The sequence below is a fragment of the Salvelinus alpinus genome, chromosome 29 (genome assembly GCF_045679555.1).
Source record: "Salvelinus alpinus chromosome 29, SLU_Salpinus.1, whole genome shotgun sequence".
Lineage (NCBI taxonomy): Eukaryota > Metazoa > Chordata > Actinopteri > Salmoniformes > Salmonidae > Salvelinus > Salvelinus alpinus.
Genome location: NC_092114.1, coordinates 44,539,950 through 44,558,337, shown reverse-complemented (window position 1 = coordinate 44,558,337; position 18,388 = coordinate 44,539,950). Strand labels below are relative to the sequence as shown.

The window sequence follows — 18,388 nt, the reverse complement described above, 5'->3', positions numbered from 1 at the left end:
CAACAATTTGCTTCTTTTTTTTTTTAGAAATCATCTAGCATTGCACTGAGCCTTCCAATTGTTGTTGCCACTATCCACTTAGAACTAACTTATGCAGTGATTGGAAGCTGGGTAAGGTTCACTGAAAGTTCACTGAAAGTGCTTTTGTCATACCTTACACCAGAAAAAGTAGCAAAAAACTATTGTGGCTTTAACTTTTTCCTCCAACAGAGGGGGGAGAGGGCACCTCAGAAACTGCCTACCGAGTGGTGCAGCGGTCTAAGGCACTGCATCGCAGTACTTGAGGCGTCACTACAGACCGGGTTCAATCCCGGGCTGTCTCACAGCCAGCCGTGAACGGGAAACCCATGAGGTGGTGCACAACTGGCCCAGCGTCATCCGGGTCAGGGGAGGGTTTGGCCAGCCGGGATGTCCTTGTCTCAACGTGCTCTCGCGAACCCTGTGGCGGGCCAAGGGGCATGCACACTGACTTCGGGCGCCAGATGTACGGTGTTTCCTCCGACACATTGGTGCGGCTGGCGTCCGGGTTTTAAGCGAGCAGTGTGTCAAGAAGTAGTGCGACTTGGCAGGGTTGTGTTTTGGAGGATGGATGGATCTCGACCTTCGCCTACTCTCGACAACTTTCTAACCTATTCTCTCTGCCCCCCCCCCCCTCTCTCTGTTTTCTCACGAAATCCAGTTATGGTTATGGAGCGCTCTTAGAGTTCGAAAACTTGTTGCCATGGGGACTGCAGCCGGCTCCTGCCACACTGAGGCTGAGACTAGAATGTGTGTGCGTAAGAGACCAGCGAGAGCCAGTCATCATCTCAACTAGCAACTTCTCTCTCTACATACTATATTGATGTATTCTGAAGAAACAAGGGTTGTGTGTTGTTGATTGTGTTGTGTTGTTGTTGTTGATCCTAGTAGGTCAAACACGTTGATCCCAATCCTGCAGCATTAAAAGAATATGCATCCATGGACTCACCATCCATTGACTCACTTTTTGTGCATGCAAATAGATGAATAAAGATTGATTGCTAGGTTTGGATGATTTGTCTTGGCATTCATCCTGCAAATGATCATTGCATTATACTGTCCATGTCAAATATAATGCAATCAAATTTCCCAGACATTGCATTCTCTGTCATCTGTGTTGATGCAAAGGTGTGTGTGTAAAGCGTCTGAGAAGTCCCTGTAGAACTGGTTTACATTATGCAGATAATTGCCCACTTAATGTTTAACTGAAGAGATGCAGTACTCATAATTTGCGGTCATAGGGGAGGGGTGGTCACACAGTCTGCAGGCTTTTGTTCCAGCCTTGTACTAAAACACCTTATACAGTGCCTTCGGAAAGTATTCAGACCCCTTGACTTTTTCAACATTCTGTTAGGTTACAGCCTTATTCTAAAATTGATTAAATAGGTTTTTTCCCTTATCAATCTACACACAATACCACATAATGACAAAGCAAAAATAGTTTGGCCGGGCGACCAGCTCTAGGAAGAGTCTTGGTGGTTCCAAACTTCTTCCATTTAAGAATGATGGAGGCCACTGTGCTCTCGGGGACCTTCAATGCTGTGTAAATGTTTTGGTACCCTTCCCCAGATCTGTGCCTCGACACAATCATGTCTCGGGGCTCTACAGACAATTCCTTCGAACTCATAGCTTGGTTTTTGCTCTGACATGCACTGTCAACTGTGAGACCTTATATAGACAGGTGTGTGCTTTTCCAAATCATGCCCAATCAATTGAACAGGTAAGTGTTTCTACAACAATCAAGTTATAGAAACATATCAAGGATGATCAATGGAAACAGGATGCACCTGAGCTCAATTACGAGTCTCAAATCAAAGGGTCTGAATCCTCATGTAAATATGGTATTTTCGTTGGGTTGTTTTTTGCGAAGATTTCTAAATCCTGTTTTCACTTTGTCATTATGGGGTATTGTGTGTAGATTGCGTGTAGATTTTTCTTCATTTATTTAATCCATTTTAGAGTAAGGCTGTAATGTAACAAAATATGGAAAAAGTAAAGGGTTCTGAGTACTTTCCAAAGGCACTGTATATAAGGGTTTGATGATTGGTTGAAACAGATGCATTGAAGAGCACTGCATGGAATTGAGGCATATCAACTGCAAAGCACTATAAATTCTCAAGCCACTTTTTTACCACTTTTGATTTACTCTCAGAGGTATACACGGTATGCAAGAGTAAAGCAATTGACTATAGAGCTCATTTGCAGCTTAGTGATCATATCAGTGCTGACTCCATAGAGCATTTAGTCTGGTAGACTTTTGACAGCATAACAAAGAACCCTCTCCCCCACAAGTCTGTATAGAGGGGGGCATGTTATGAGGTTATTCAAACTCCAGACTACTTCTAAAAAGCTCCTTAGACAATCTCTAATAGACTAGCTTTTATGAAATAAAATAAAAACCAAGTTCCCTTGTAGTATTTTTTTAAACAACTTTCATGTCATTACAAAAAACAAATATCTACCGCCATCCACTGTAAGCTAGTGGCACTTTCGGTCTGTGACCAACCCATTCATTTCCATTGAGAAAAGAGCATTCTACAGCAGGCTTACAGGGAGTTGAGTTAAGACCAAGGTTATTATAATTTGTTTTTGTATACATTTATTTATATTAGTTGTTAAATGTTTATTTCAAATTCAGTTGAATTTAAGTTAGATGAACAGCTGACTGAAGACGGGACGTGCAGTTGAGTCCGTTTCAGCGATAACATGGACTCTGACGTTAAAAAAAAAGTAAAATACAAGTAACAAATAATTAAACAGCAGCAGTAAAATAACAATAGCGAAGCTATATACAGGGGTTACAGGTACATTTACAAAATTACACTGATTGGCCAGATGGAGGCACTATAACAAGAGATAGAAAATGCAAACTTAAAAAAGGTCACGCCCCTCACCCCGTTTGTCTTGAAATTCACTACATAGGCCCCTCTCCTCACAAGGAACAAATTTGCAACATGGGACCCATAAGGTCTGCAATGATGGATTTTAGAATTTTGTGAAAAATTCACTACTCTTTGGCACCGAATGACCGATCTGCACGAAACTTGATGTGGCATCTCTCAACACAATATTTTCCAGACCAGTACCTAAAACAACATGACCGCTATTGACCAATAAACATTCACGTGGTGTGGTCTGGCACACAAATGCTTTCAAATCAGTCAAGGATACTTGTACATTTGGTACACATGTAGCAAACTGTCAAGACTCAACCAATGGAAAAACATTCATATTGACCACACGATGGTGCTATTCAGGCAAATGTTTATATCTCTTGATCTGTTTGACTCGGAGTGATTCAATTTGGCACACATGCTCAGGGATATTAGTCTAGCTAACCCACACGATATCTCAGAAACCACTGGCCCGATTCTGACAAAACTTGGGTGAATGGTGCGTCTTGCCATAGAGATCCATCATTTACAAATTACTGAAGGGGGTCGCTGCATCAATGGTGGGGGACGTTTACTGTTGCCTTGTGTTTATTTAGCTGGAGTTTTATGAAACAGTTCTATTATGTCTTTATATTAGTTTGAGATTTTAGTGTTAGCAACAGAAAGTAGCAGATTTCTTCCATGTTAGCCAGTGATAGCTAGTGCTAGTGATGCACAAGCTAGACCTATTTAAAACATCGCCATCTCCTGGCAGCATTTACTGATCAGAAAACCCCATTTGGGAAAAAAAGCTTCAACCCCATTAGATTCTGATTCTTATGCAGGCGAATCAACATAATGTGGTTGTGGTGATTGCAGGCCTTTATGTTGATTGCTCGGAGACATTCTTGGGAGCCATGTTACATGCGCTTTTCTTTTACCTTAACAGATTGAGAAGGTATGGACAATCTGTGTGGTGTATGACGTATGGTTTGCTCAGGATAGGTCGATTAGAAAAGAGGTTTGATGAGACAAAACCTCAATAATCATAGATGTAATTTGCAATAATTTACACTGACATGAGCAAGTAATCACTCCACAGTCTACAGTTGAATAGAACGCCATATAACGATCAGACACCGGAGGTTGTCTTGTCACAGGCTGACAATAGGGAAAGAACACTGCTCATTTGGCAAATAAGACATGGCATTAGAATTGGCCATCGTGGTCGTTATCCCGGTCAAGCCGGAGGAGGAGAGGCATGCATTTAGAAATCTCTTCCTCCCAACCAGACTTTTCACTCGTGTTAGTCATGATGTAGGATGAGGATCCCATGAGTCACATCAGAGGCATTTGAGTCAACTCTCTCCAACATAATGCACTGTTCTTTCAAGAGGCAAACACACACACAATGCAAGCAGCAACACTAGAAGGAAAATAATATAACTATAAAAGGGGAGAGAATGAGATTCTATGGCGAGATTGTGTTTATAGCGTGTTCCAAGAAGAAGACAATTGGATGTCAACCGTTAAAACTACATTTCAAACTTTCAAGACTGGACAATGTGTTTTTCCTCCCCAACTAAACATAATTTTCCAGGAAAAGCTTGTGGCGGAGCTGAATTTAAACTCTGCTCTGACTTATAGGGCTAAATGTCCATTTTCTCCTCTGCCTCTCACTCTGCTCCACTCGATTAGGTCAGCAGTGACTGTCTGTCTGGCATCATATCTACTGCTAATGTATTTCCATGGTCTAGCATGCATCAGTCCCAATTGTATCTTTGAATCAGGATTGTAGTAGACCATCCAACCTGGTAAAAGTGCCTGAAATTTATTTTGCTTGTTAAGCCCCCTAAGGTCGATGTACGCGCCCCTGCGGAAATCTAATTAGCATAATACAAAATCCCCATAAAAATCTGTCAGTTTAAACAAGAGATATTTTATTTATTTATTTATTTTATTTAACCTTTATTTAACCAGGTAGGCAAATTGAGAACACGTTCTCATTTACAATTGCGACCTGGCCAAGATAAAGCAAAGCAGTTCGACACATACAACAACACATAGTTACACATGGAGTAAAACAAACATATAGTCAATAATACAGTGAAAAAAAAATAAAAATAAGTCTATATACAATGTGAGCAAGTGAGGTGAGATAAGGGAGGTGAGGGCAAACAAATATATGTATAAATAAATAAAAATATAAAAGGCCATGGAGGCGAAGTGAGTACAACACAGCAAGTAAAAAAAAAAAAAAAAAAAAAAAAAACAATGGAATGGTTGGTTTGCAGTGGAAGAAAGTGCAAAGTAGAGACAGAAATAATGGGGTGCAAAGGAGCAAAATAAATTAATAAATAAATACAGTAGGTAAAGAGGTAGTTGTTTGGGCTAAATTGTAGATGGGTTATGTACAGGTGCAGTAATCTATGAGCTGCTCTGACAGCTGGTGCTTAAAGCTAGTGAGGGAGATAGGTGTTTCCAGTTTCAGAGAATTTTTGTAGTTCGTTCCAGTCATTGGCAGCAGAGAACTGGAAGGAGAGGCGTCCAAAGGAAGAATTGGTTTTGGGGGTGACTAGAGAGATATACCTGCTGGAGCGCGTGCTACAGGTAGGTGCTGCTATGGTGACCAGCGAGCTGAGATAAGGGGGGACTTTACCTAGCAGGGTCTTGTAGATGACCTGGAACCAGTGGGTTTGGCGACGAGTATGAAGCGAGGGCCAGCCAACGAGAGTGTACAGGTCGCAGTGGTGGGTAGTATATGGGGCTTTGGTGACAAAACGGATGGCACTGTGATAGACTGCATCCAATTTATTGAGTAGGGTTTTGGAGGCTATTTTGTAAATGACATCACCGAAGTCGAGGATTGGTAGGATGGTCAGTTTTACAAGGGTATGTTTGGCAGCATGAGTAAAGGATGCTTTGTTGCGGAATAGGAAGCCAATTCTAGATTTGACTTTGGATTGGAGATGTTTGATGTGAGTCTGGAAGGAGAGTTTACAGTCTAACCAGACACCTAGGTATTTGTAGGTGTTCACATATTCTAAGTCAGAGCCGTCCAAAGTAGTGATGTTGGACAGGCGGGCAGGAGCAGGCAGTGATCGGTTGAAGAGCATGCATTTGGTTTTACTTGTATTTAAGAGCAGTTGGAGGCCACGGAAGGAGAGTTGTATGGCATTGAAGCTCGCCTGGAGGGTTGTTAACACAGTGTCAAAAGAAGGGCCAGAAGTATACAGAATAGTGTCGTCTGCGTAGAGGTGGATCAGAGAATCACCAGCAGCAAGAGCGACATCATTGATGTAAACAGAGAAGAGAGTCGGTCCAAGAATTGAACCCTGTGGCACCCCCATAGAGACTGCCAGAGGCCCGGACAACAGACCCTCCGATTTGACACACTGAACTCGATCAGAGAAGTAGTTGGTGAACCAGGCGAGGCAATCATTAGAGAAACCAAGGCTGTCGAGTCTGCCAATGAGGATGTGGTGATTGACAGAGTCAAAGGCCTTGGCCAGGTCAATGAATACGGCTGCACAGTATTGTTTCCTATCGATGGCGGTTACGATATCGTTTATGACCTTGAGCGTGGCTGAGGTGCACCCATGACCAGCTCTGAAACCAGATTGCATTGCGGAGAAGGTGTGGTGGGATTCGAAATGGTCGGTAATCTGTTTGTTGACTTGGCTTTCGAAGACCTTAGAAAGGCAGGGTAGGATAGATATAGGTCTGTAGCAGTTAGGGTCAAGGGTGTCCCCCCCTTTGAAGAGGGGGATAACCGCAGCTGCTTTCCAATCTTTGGGGATCTCAGACGACACGAAAGAGAGGTTGAAGAGGCTAGTAATAGGGGTGGCAACAATTTCAGCAGATAGTTTTAGAAAGAAAGGGTCCAGATTATCTAGCCCGGCTGATTTGTAAGGGTCCAGATTTTGCAGCTCATTTAGAACATCAGCTGACTGTATTTGGGAGAAAGAGAAATGGGGAAGGCTTGGGCGAGTAGCAGAGGGGAGGGCAGTGCTGTTGTCCGGGGTAGGGGTAGCCAGGTGGAAAGCATGGCCAGCCGTAGAAAAATGCTTATTGAAATTCTCAATTATAGTGGATTTGTCGGTGGTGACAGTGTTTCCTATCTTCAGAGCGGTTGGAAGCTGGGAGGAGGTGTTCTTATTCTCCATGGACTTTACGGTGTCCCAGAACTTTTTTGAATTTGTGTTGCAGGAAGCAAATTTCTGCTTGAAAAAGCTAGCCTTGGCTGTTCTAACTGCCTGTGTATATTGGTTTCTGGCTTCCCTGAAAAGTTGCATATCACGGGGGCTGTTCGATGCTAATGCAGAACGCCATAGGATGTTTTTCTGTTGGTTAAGGGCAGTCAGGTCAGGAGAGAACCAAGGGCTATATCTGTTCCTGGTTCTAAATTTCTTGAATGGGGCATGCTTATTCAAGATGGTGAGGAAGGCATTTTTTTTAAATGACCAGGCATCCTCTACTGACGGGATGAGATCAATATCCTTCCAGGATACCCCGGCCAGGTCGATTAGAAAGGCCTGCTCGCTGAAGTGTTTCAGGGAGCGTTTGACAGTGATGAGTGGAGGTCGTTTGACCGCTGACCCATTACGGATGCAGGCAATGAGGCAGTGATCGCTGAGATCTTGGTTGAAAACAGCAGAGGTGTATTTGGAGGGCAAGTTTGTTAGGATGATATCTATGAGGGTACCCGTGTTTACGGAATTGGGGTGGTACCTGGTAGGTTCATTTATAATTTGTGTGAGATTGAGGGCATCAAGCTTAGATTGTAGGGTGGCTGGGGTGTTGAGCATGTTCAAATTTAGGTCGCCTAGCAGCACGAGCTCTGAAGATAGATGGGGGGCAATCAGTTCACATATAGTGTCCAGAGCACAGCTGGGGGCAGAGGGTGGTCTATAGCAGGCGGCAACGGTGAGAGACTTGTTTTTAGAGAGGTGGATTTTTAAAAGTAGAAGTTCAAATTGTTTGGGAACAGACCTGGATAGTATAACAGAACTCTGCAGGCAGTCTTTGCAGTAGATTGCAACACCGCCCCCTTTGGCCGTTCTATCTTGTCTGAAAATCTTGTAATTGGGGATGAAAATGTCTGAATTTTTGGTGGTCTTTCTAAGCCAGGATTCAGACACGGCTAAAACATCCGGGTTGGCAGAGTGTGCTAAAGCAGTGAACAAAACAAACTTAGGGAGGAGGCTTCTAATGTTAACATGCATGAAGCCAAGGCTATTACGGTTACAGAAGTCATCAAAAGAGAGCGCCTGGGGAATAGGAGTGGAGCCAGGTACTGCAGGGCCTGGATTCACCTCTACATCACCAGAGGAACAGAGGAGGAGTAGGATAAGGGTACGGCTAAAAGCTATGAGAATTGGTCGCCTAGAGCTACTAGAGCAGCGAGTAAAAGGAGGTTTCTGGGGGCGATAAAATAGTTTAAAGGAATAATGTACAGACAAAGGTATGGTAGGATGTGAATACAGTGGAGGTAAACCTCCAAATATCCGTTTTTTCTTGCATTGGATGCGTCTCAATCCACCGCATCCGCCTATGTAACACCTCCGCATCAGCGGTGAAACAGTGAAAGAGCTCGAGCGGTGTTTGTCAGACCATGAGACATCCTGAAAATTGGTTTTCTAACAAAATTGTCTGTAGCATCTAAACGGTTTGGCCTACAAAAACTATTGTATGGAAAGATGAGAATCTCACGAACACGTACATGTTGGCATGGGTCCCCAGATCCTCAAAAAGTTCTACAGCTGCACCATCGAGAGAGCATCCTGACCAGTTGCATCACGGCCTGGTATGGCAACTGCTCGGCATCTGACCGCAAGGCGCTACAGAGGGTAATGCGTATGGCCCAGTTCATCACTGGGGCAAAGCTTCCTGCCATCCAGGACCTATATAATAGGCGGTGAAGGAGGAAAGCCCATAAAATTGTCAGACTCCAGTCACCCAAGACATAGACTGTTTTCTCTGCTACCACACGGCAAGCAGTACCAGAGCGCCAAGTTTAGGACCAAAAGGCTCCTTAACAGCTTCTACCCCCAAGCCATAAGATTGCTGAACAATTAATCAAATGGCCACTGGACTATCACCAATCCAAATGTTTGTTTGCTATATCTACACGTGATTCGTTACATTTGATATTAAAACGCTAAAGGAAGGCCCTGCATAACACGTCTTGGATGAAGTGTTTTTATCCTGACAAACTTTAGAGGGTGGCTAAATTCCTATAGAATGGTCCCAACCCAAGAGCACATGTCCTCAAATGCTTTTGAAATTATGTGTATTTGTGTGTCATGAGTTACAGTAATCATCTTCAATAATCTATCATCATGAATTACGAGTATATATATGGTGTATACATTTATTTGACTACCTAAAAAATGTCAACTTTGACTGCATTTACACCTGACTCCTTTAGTTCCAATATCTCTGCCTCAGAATGTCCGATCCTTACAAGTGCATGTTTCTTTCTGATTAGTTAGCAGGGATCTACACTGTCTGAGAAAAGTATTTATGTTTGCTAAAGGCCACGTTTGACAGATCTTGTGCTCTCTGCACAGTGCACATAGTGTCAAGACTTCCACCGAAGTCGGTCCCTCTCCTTGTTCGGGCGGCGCTCGGCGGTCGACGTCACCGGTCTTAGTAGTAGTAGCGTATCACTTTGGATGATTCCCCAATTATTTTTAATGATTATTTTAATGTTCTCTGCTTCAGTGCTGTATTTTGTAACAAAATATACATCAGAGAGAGTGTATTTTGTTACAAAATACAGCACTGAAGCAGAGAACATTAAAAGAATCATTAAAAATAATTGGGGAATCATCCAAAGTGATACGCTACTACGCCAAGTCTTTCCTGAACCACCAGTCATAAGCTTTAAGAGATGTCCTACCCTAAATGACAAATTAGTCCAGTTATCTTCCGGGTGACTCTCAAAAAACTTGGCTTGACCACAAACCCAAGGGCTCTTTTAAATGTAACCAGTGCAACCATTGCAGTAATATTGCACAGAAAAAGTATTTTGTTGACACAGCGTCTAAAATGGAGTATTACCTCAAGCATTTTATTAACTGCAAAACCACTCATGTCATCTATAGACTGGAATGTCCACAGTGCAAGGTGTTCTACATTGGACGGACAAAGAGACGCCTTCAAGATCGCTTGGCGGAACACAAGTACGCCATACGGGTAGGCAATGAAGACTACCCCATGGCAAGGCACTACAAGTCCTTACACCATGGTAACCCTGCCTCCCTACAAGCTATGGGTATTGATCATGTTCCGGCCTCTATTAGAAAAGGGGACCGTCTTAAACAGTTAAACCAAAGGGAAGGTTTTTGGATTTACAAACTACAGGCCACTAAGTACCCTGGTTTAAATGAAGATATAGATTTCTCACCCTTCCTGTAGGGTCGTGATGGGTCCATTTGCTGTCATCTAGTGGACATTTTGCTCAATTGCCCTCTAGCTATGTTTGGACTGTTGTTCATGTTTTGCTGTGGTCTGGTGTACTGTGGAATATATTGCTTTCTTGTTCTGGACACTTCTCCCAGTCATGGTTAGGGTTGGAACTGCCTCTCTGGGTGTTCTGATGCTTCTAGCTTAGAGTTGTATGCTCATGATAACATAGCTACAGTATTTCACCTTTTCATGTGTATATTATTGCTTACTAGGTGTGTCCAATTTGGTAACCACTCCCTCTTCTAATTAGGGCTAATTGGAAAAGCCTTTCAAAAGAGGACATTGTATTCTCCTTTTTCTGTACTCCCTGACGAAGGCCATGCAGCCGAAACACGTCGGATTTTAAACAACTTTGTTTCTATTGAACATGCCATACTAATAAAGGCATTTTAATTAATTATATGAAGAGTGCCTTGGTCCTCCTTTTTGATGAGTAATTAATGCCCATTGAGGGTTTTGGAGCTGCAGTGTGAACAAGTATTTGTGTTGAGGGAATAAATGGACGTATTAACACAGGGAAAAGAATATAAAATAAATTGGACATCTCTTAGCCACTAATGCAGTGTGGACCATTAGAGGGACTAGTATGCACAGTCTCTTTGGTAACATGTAAGCGCCTCTTGGAACCATCAGTGTCTTCCCCAGGCATATGTGGTAGAAAGACAGGTGACAGGAAGAAGACTTCTGTACTGTCATGCACTCTCAAAGAGCCCCTTCTACATAAGAAGAGCGGGGGTATTTTCGATAATCTAAGTAGCCTACTGTTTGCACCTGGAATTCCAATAATGTTTTGGGAATGTTCAAAAGTGGTGACCCTGACGTCTCCGTTTGCCCAAGGTCATTCACAGAAAAAGAGGGAATGGAATTCGAAGAACAGTCACATTATTAAACCATCTTCCTGTGGCATTGAAGTGGCACATTCCTGTGGCACATTCCTGTGTCCCCCAGATTAAATATTCTCACTTTAATTGCCTTTTTTAGATTTCAATTTAAGGCAGAAAAAATGTGAAAACTGTGCAAAGGGGTGTGTAGACTTTTACTAGACACTGTATCCTAGTGTCCCAGAGGGGTTAGTTTACCTTGGGTCTAGCATAAGTCTTTGTTACCCAAGACTTCCACTTTACCTAACAACACTATCAACGGGTGACCATCAATGATGTGTCCCCAGCTACAGTGGGTAGCCAACTAGTTAGTAGCCAACTAGCCAACTTTCTGAACCAAAATAAATAAATACTGAATCATGTTAAAAAGTGATGACTCCATTCCATAGGGATGCTGGCCCATGTTGACTCCAATGTTTCCCATAGTTGTGTCAAGTTGGCTGGATGTCCTTTGGGTGGTGGAACATTCTTGATACACATGGGAAACTGTTGAGTGTCAAAAACCCAGCAGTGATGCAATTCTTGACACAAACTGGTGTGCCTGGCACCTACCACCATACCCCGTTCAAAGGCACTTAAATGGCACACATATACACCCCATGTCTCAATTGTCTCAAGGCTTAAACATCTGTCTTTAACATGTCTCCTCCCCTTCATCTACACTGATTGAAGTGGATTTAACAAGTGTCATCAATAAGGGATCGTAGCTTTCACCTGGATTCACCTGGTCAGTCTGTTTTGTGTACTCAGTGTATATTTTCTTGTCAAGAGAACCATCTATTAGGGTCTATTAGGGTTTCATGTGATAAACGGAACTTACCCACTTGTAGAATTTTAAAGTATTTTTTCCCAAATGGAATAAACTCTCACTGTAAGTACTTTGTAGGTAAAAGCCAACAAAACTCTCCAAATGGGTTATTTTCAATCCCACAGTCATAGTGCTCAGTAGTAATAAGTTGGTTCCAGGTCTATTCATGAGAACCACTGAATATAAAACAAGTAAAATATATTATAAAGACATTTTAAAAAGTGTCCCAAATGGCACCCTATTTCTTACATAGCACCCTACTTTAAAAAAAGAATATCGGTCTTGGCCAAAAGTAGGGAATACATGCCATTTGGAATGCAGCCACTTACATCCCATCTTTATCTGAAGATATAGTTTTGTCACATAATGAACCCATTGCACTCACCCACCTAATTGAACTAGTCTTACTATTAGCTACCAATCAACTATTCAGAGTTGAATTGACTATTATCTCTTCTAGATCTTCTCTGTCATCTAGTGGTGTCAAGTCAAATTGCACTGCTGTAGTGTACCTCTGTCACTGAGTTTGGCAGAGGTTTCCAAACCTATTTGAACTGTTCCCTCTCCAAAGCTCCAGAGATTATTCGGTCACCACAGACAAATAAATTGTTCAAACAAGGACCCGGTCTCAAGATGGGACAAAAAACTTGGGATACACAGGTGGTTTGGGTAATATAACTTTCAAATTCGATTTCTGCATAAATTGGTCTTTCAATTTAATCTGATCTTCATCTAAGTCACAACAACAGAAAAATATAGTGTGCTTAAATGAATAACACACAAATTATTGTATTTTTCTTGTCTATATTGAATACATCATTTAAACATTCACAGTGTCGGTTGGGAAAAGTATGTGAACCCATAGGATAATGACTTCTCCAAAAGCCAATTGGGAGTCAGGGGTCAGCTAACCTGGAGTCCAATCAGTGAGACAAGATTGGAGATGTTGGTTTGAGCTGCCTTGCCCTATAAATAAACACTCACAAAATTTGAGTTTGCTCTTCACAAGAAGCATTGCCTGATGTGAACCATGCCTCGAACATAAGAGATCTCAGAAGATCTAAGATGAAGAATTGTTGACTTGCATGAAGCTGGAAAGGGTTACAAAAGTATACCTAAAAGCCTTGATGTTCATCAGTCCACGGTAAGACAAATTGTCTATAAAATGGAGAAAGTTCAGCACTGCTACTCTCCCTAGGAGTGGCCGTCCAGCAAAGATGACTGCAAGAGCACAGTGCAGAATGCTCAATGAGCTTAAGAAGAATCCTAGAGTGTCAGCTAAAGGCTTACAGAAATCTCTGGACCATGCTAGCATCTCTGTTGACGAGTCTACGATAGGTAAAACAAGAAACAAGAATGGTGTTCATGGGAGGACACCACGGAAGAAGCCACTGCTGTCCAAAAAAAACATTGCTGCACGTCTGGAGTTTGCAAAAGTGCACCTGGATGTTCCACAGCGCTACTGGCAAAATATTATGTGGACAGATGAAAGTACAGTTGAGTTGTTTGGAAGGAACACACAACACTATGTATGGAGAGAAAAAAGGCACAGCACACCAACATCAAAACCTCATTTTGCAGGAGAATGTTAATTGAAGCTCAACAGAAGTTGGGTGACAACGACCCAAAACACAGAAGTAAATCAACAACAGAATGGCTTCAACAGAAGAAAATACGTCTTCTGGAGTGGCCCATTCAGAGTCCTAACCTCAACCCGAATGAGATGCTGTGGCATGACCTCACGAGAGCAGTTCACACCAGACATCCCAAGAATATTGCTGAACTGAAACAGTTTTGTAAAGAGGAACGGTCCAAAATTCCACCTGACCGTTGTGCAGGTCTGATCTGCAACTACAGAAAACATTTGGTTCAGGTTATTGCTGCCAAAGGAGGGTCAACCAGTTATTAAATCCAAGGGTTCACATACTTTTTCGACCCTTCACTGTGAATGTTTAAAGTCTTAAACGTATAATTGTTTGTGTGTTATTAGTTTTAAGCAGACTGTGTTTTATTGTTGTGATCAAGATCAGATCAAATTGTATGACCAATTAATGCAGAAATCCAGGTATTTCCAAAGGGTTCACATATGTTTTTCTTGCCACTGTACATGCATGAAAATACCATAAAATAAAAAGGTAACATTCTGTACTGTCGCCTCATAAAACATTTGCTCTCAAATCCAAAATACTGGAGTATAGAGCCAAATTAAATGTTTTAACTTCACTGTCCAAATAAATACATAGGGGAGTGTATATCAATAGTGGAAGGTATATAATGTATAGCCTATGTTATGTTGTTCCTTTGTTGTGGACTTAAAATGAAGGGGAATAGCTTTGATTATCAAATTCTGTTTGGGGCTGCCTAAAGCTATTGCATTCTCTGCTCTACACTGGTAAGTGTATGGAAATTAAGCTAGCCCGACGCTAGTACTTTTCAGACTGGGCCATCAGACAATGTGCCAAACCAGCCACCTGGACAGCTGATGGAACTGTGGGTTTGCACAACCAAAGAATTTCTGCACAAACTGTCAGAATCCATCTCAGGGAAGCCCATCAGGGTCTTGACCTGACTGCAGTTTGGCGTCGTAACCGACTTCAGTGGGCAAATGCTCACCTTCGATGGTCACTGGCCCGCTGGAGAAGTGTGCTCTTCTTGGAGGAATCCCGGTTTCAATTGTGGGCTAGCAGTTTGCTGATGTCAACGTTGTGAACAGAGTGTCCCATGGTGGCGGTGGGGTTTATGGAATGGGCAGCCATAAGCTACGGACAACGAACACAATTGAATTTTATTGATGGCAATTTGAATGCACAGAGATACCGTGACCAGATCCTGAGGCCCATTGTCGTGCCATTCATCTGCCTCCATCACCTTCTATTTCAGCATAATGCACGTCCCCATATCTCAAGGATCTGTACACAATTCCTGGAAGCTCAAAATGTCCCCGTTCTTCCATTGCCTGCATACTCACCAGATACGTCACCCATTGAGCATGTTTAGGGTGCTCTGGATCGACGTGTACAACAGCGTGTTCCAGTTCCCACCAATATCCAGCAACTTCGCACAGCCATGGAAGAGGAGTGGGACAATATTCCACAGGCCACAATCAACAGCCTCATCAACTCTATGCAAAGGAGATGTGTCGCGTCGCATGAGGAAAATGGAGGTCACACCACATACTGACTGTTTTTCTGATCCATGCCCCTACTTAACAAAAAAGGTATCTGTGACCAACAGTTGCTTATCTGTATTCCCATTCATGTGAAATCCATAGATTAGGGCCTAATGAGTTTCTATTTAAATGGACTGATATGAACTGTTACTCAGTAAAATCTTTGAAAATGTTGCATGTTGCGTTTATATTTTTATTCACTGTACTTTAATTGTTGCGTTATTGCAAATGCTCAGGTAGCTGCCATTTTACGTTGGGAAAGAAAAATGGGCCTGCATTCACCAGAAAAGGAAGCTCCACACTACGAAGGGGGTAAGAAATAATTTCCTCATGATGCCATCTATTTTGTGAAGTGCACCAGTCCCTCCTGCAGAAAAGCACCCCCACAACATGATGCTGCCACCCCCGTGCTTCACGGTTGGGATGGTGTTCTTCGGCTTGCAAGCCTCCACCTCTTTCCTTCAAACATAACGATGGTCATTATGGCTAAACAGTTATATTTTTGTTTCATCAGACCAGAGGACATTTCTCCAAAAAGTACAATATTTGTCCCCATGTGCAGTTGCAAACCGTAGTCTGGTTTTTTATGGCGGTTTTGGAGCAGTGGGTTCTTCCTTGCTGAGCGGCCTTTCAGGTTAGTGTTGATAGGACTCGTTTTACTGTGGATATAGATAGTTTTGTACCGGTTTCCTCCAGCATCTACACAAGGTCCTTTGCTGTTGTTCTGGGATTGATTTGCACATTTCACACCAAAGTACGTTCATCTCTAGGAGACAGAACACGTGGTCCCATGGTGTTTATACTTGCATACTATTGTTTGTACAGATGGACATGGTACCTTCAGGCGTTTGGAAATTGCTCCCAAGGATGAACTAGACTTGTGGAGGTCTACATTTTTTTTTCTGAGGTCTTGGCTGATTTCTTTTGATTTTCCCATGATGTCAAGCAAAGAGGCACTGAGTTTGAAGGTAGGCCTTGAAATACATCCACAGGTACACCTCCAATTGACTCAAATAATGTCAATTAGCCTATCAGAAACTTCTAAAGCCATGCCATCATTTTCTGGAATTTTCCAAGCTGTTTAAAGGCACAGTCAACTTAGGGTATGTAAACTTCTGACCCACTGGAATTGTGATACAGTGAATTATAAGTGAAATAATCTGTAAACAATTGTTGGAAAAATTACTTGTGTCATGCACAAAGTAGATGTCCTAACCGACTTGCCAAAACTATAGTTTGTTAACAAGAAATTTGTGAAGTGGTTGAAAAATGAGTTTTAATGACTCCAACCTAGGTGTATGTAAACTTCTGACTTCAACTGTAGATAGATAAAGTGTAGGCAATGACTAGCTAAGACAGAGAAAGGGGACTGAAGAAGTTCAACCCTTTATTCAATTAATTTCAATACAGCACATGGATTCATCATGGATTGGGCACAGGTCTCTGATCGCGCAGAGATGACGTGCAGGAACTTCCTGCAGGAATTTGTAGTCTTGCTGAGGTCTTCTCTGTTGCTTATTAGCATTTCACATTTTTGAGAGCAAATTGAGGCAAATATATTGATAAAACTCACCTTGTCCGAAAGAGAATTACAGTTATCAAAACATTTAGGCCAAGGTTAGTTTGAATTGTTTGGAAAATTCACAGACATTTCCTAGCGACAATAGTCCTTGCAGTGCTTCTGCCGTAAAGTCTTAGAGCCCCAAAAACTTCTCGGCTGCAGATATGATGTCTAGCTTCTTGGACTTCTTAGGCACTTGTGCTTTACAATTGTGGCTATAAATTACACAAAATCCCCTTTCTTCACAATGAGTGTATCCAGATAACTCAATTGACTCAAAACACTAGCAACTGGTTGCAATGCGTCCACCACCAAATTTTCAACACGGCTGCCTCTTGCCCCTCTGACTCTCTTCAACGTCTCCACATACAGTACCAGACAAAAGTTTGGACACACCTCCTAGGGTTTTTCTTTATTTTTTACTATTTTCTACATTGTAGAATAATAGTGAAGATATCAACTATGAAATGACACTTAAGGAATCATGTAGTAACCAAAAAAAGTGTTCAACAAATCAAAATATATTTTATATTTGAAATTCTTCAAAGTAGCCAGCCTTTGCCTTGATGACAGCTTTGCACACTCTTGGCATTCTCTCTACCAGCTTCACCTGGAATGCTTTTCCAACTGTCTTGAACGAGTTCCCACATATGCTGAGCACTTGTTGGCTGCTTTTCCTTCACTCTGTGGTCCAACTCATCCCAAACCATCTCAATTGAGTTAAGGTCTGGTGATTGTGGAGGCCAGGTCATCTGGTGCAGCATTCCATCACTCTCCTTGGTCAAATAGCGCTTACAGAGCCTGGAGGTATGTCATTGTCCTGCTGAAAAACAAATTATAGTCCCACTAAGCACAAACCAGATGGGATGTGCATCTCTGCAGAATGCTGTGGTAGCCATGCTGGCTAAGTGTGCCTTGAATACTAAATAAGTCACAGACACCATCAGACCTCCTCATCCATGCTTCACGGTAGGAACCACACATGCAGAGACCATCCGTTCACCTACTCCGCATCTCACAAAGACACGAAGGTTGGAACAAAAAATCTCATATTTGGACTCATCAGACCAAAGGACAGATTTCCACCAGTCTAATGGCCATTGCTCATGTTTCTTGGCCCAAGCAAGTCTTTTCTTCTTATTGGCGTCCTTTAGTAGTGGTTTCTTTGTGGCAATTCGACCATGAAGGCCTGATTCACGCAGTCTCCTTTGAACAGTTGATATTGAGATGTATCTATTACTTGAACTCTATGAAGCATTTATTTGGGCTGCAATCTGAGGTGTAGTTAACTCTAATGAACTTGTCCTCTGCAGCAGAGGTAACTCTGGGTCTTCCTTTCCTGTGGCGGTCCTCATGAGAGCCAGTTTCATCATAGCTCTTGATGGTTTTTGCGACTACACTTTTAGAAACTTTTAAAGTTCTTGAAATTTTCCAGATTGACTGACCTTCATGTCTTAATGTAATGAATGCCTGTCATTTCTCTTTGCTTATTTGAGCTGTTCTTGCCATAATATGGACTTGGTCTTTTACCAAATAGGGCTATCGTCTGTATACCACCTCTACCTTGTCACAACACAACTGATTGGCTCAAACACATTAAGAAGG

The 18,388-nt window shown here is 42.2% G+C and overlaps 1 long non-coding RNA gene across 1 annotated transcript in view; it reads left to right on the top strand.

Annotated features, from left to right (window-relative positions):
• The window catches only part of LOC139559065 (uncharacterized), a 39,166-nt gene extending 38,204 nt beyond the window's left edge, over positions 1–962 (top strand). The window contains exon 3 of the long non-coding RNA XR_011671682.1: positions 680–962. This is a non-coding gene — a long non-coding RNA (uncharacterized lncRNA). The remainder of the gene's footprint in view (positions 1–679) is intronic.
• Positions 963–18,388: the final 17,426 nt, after the last annotated feature.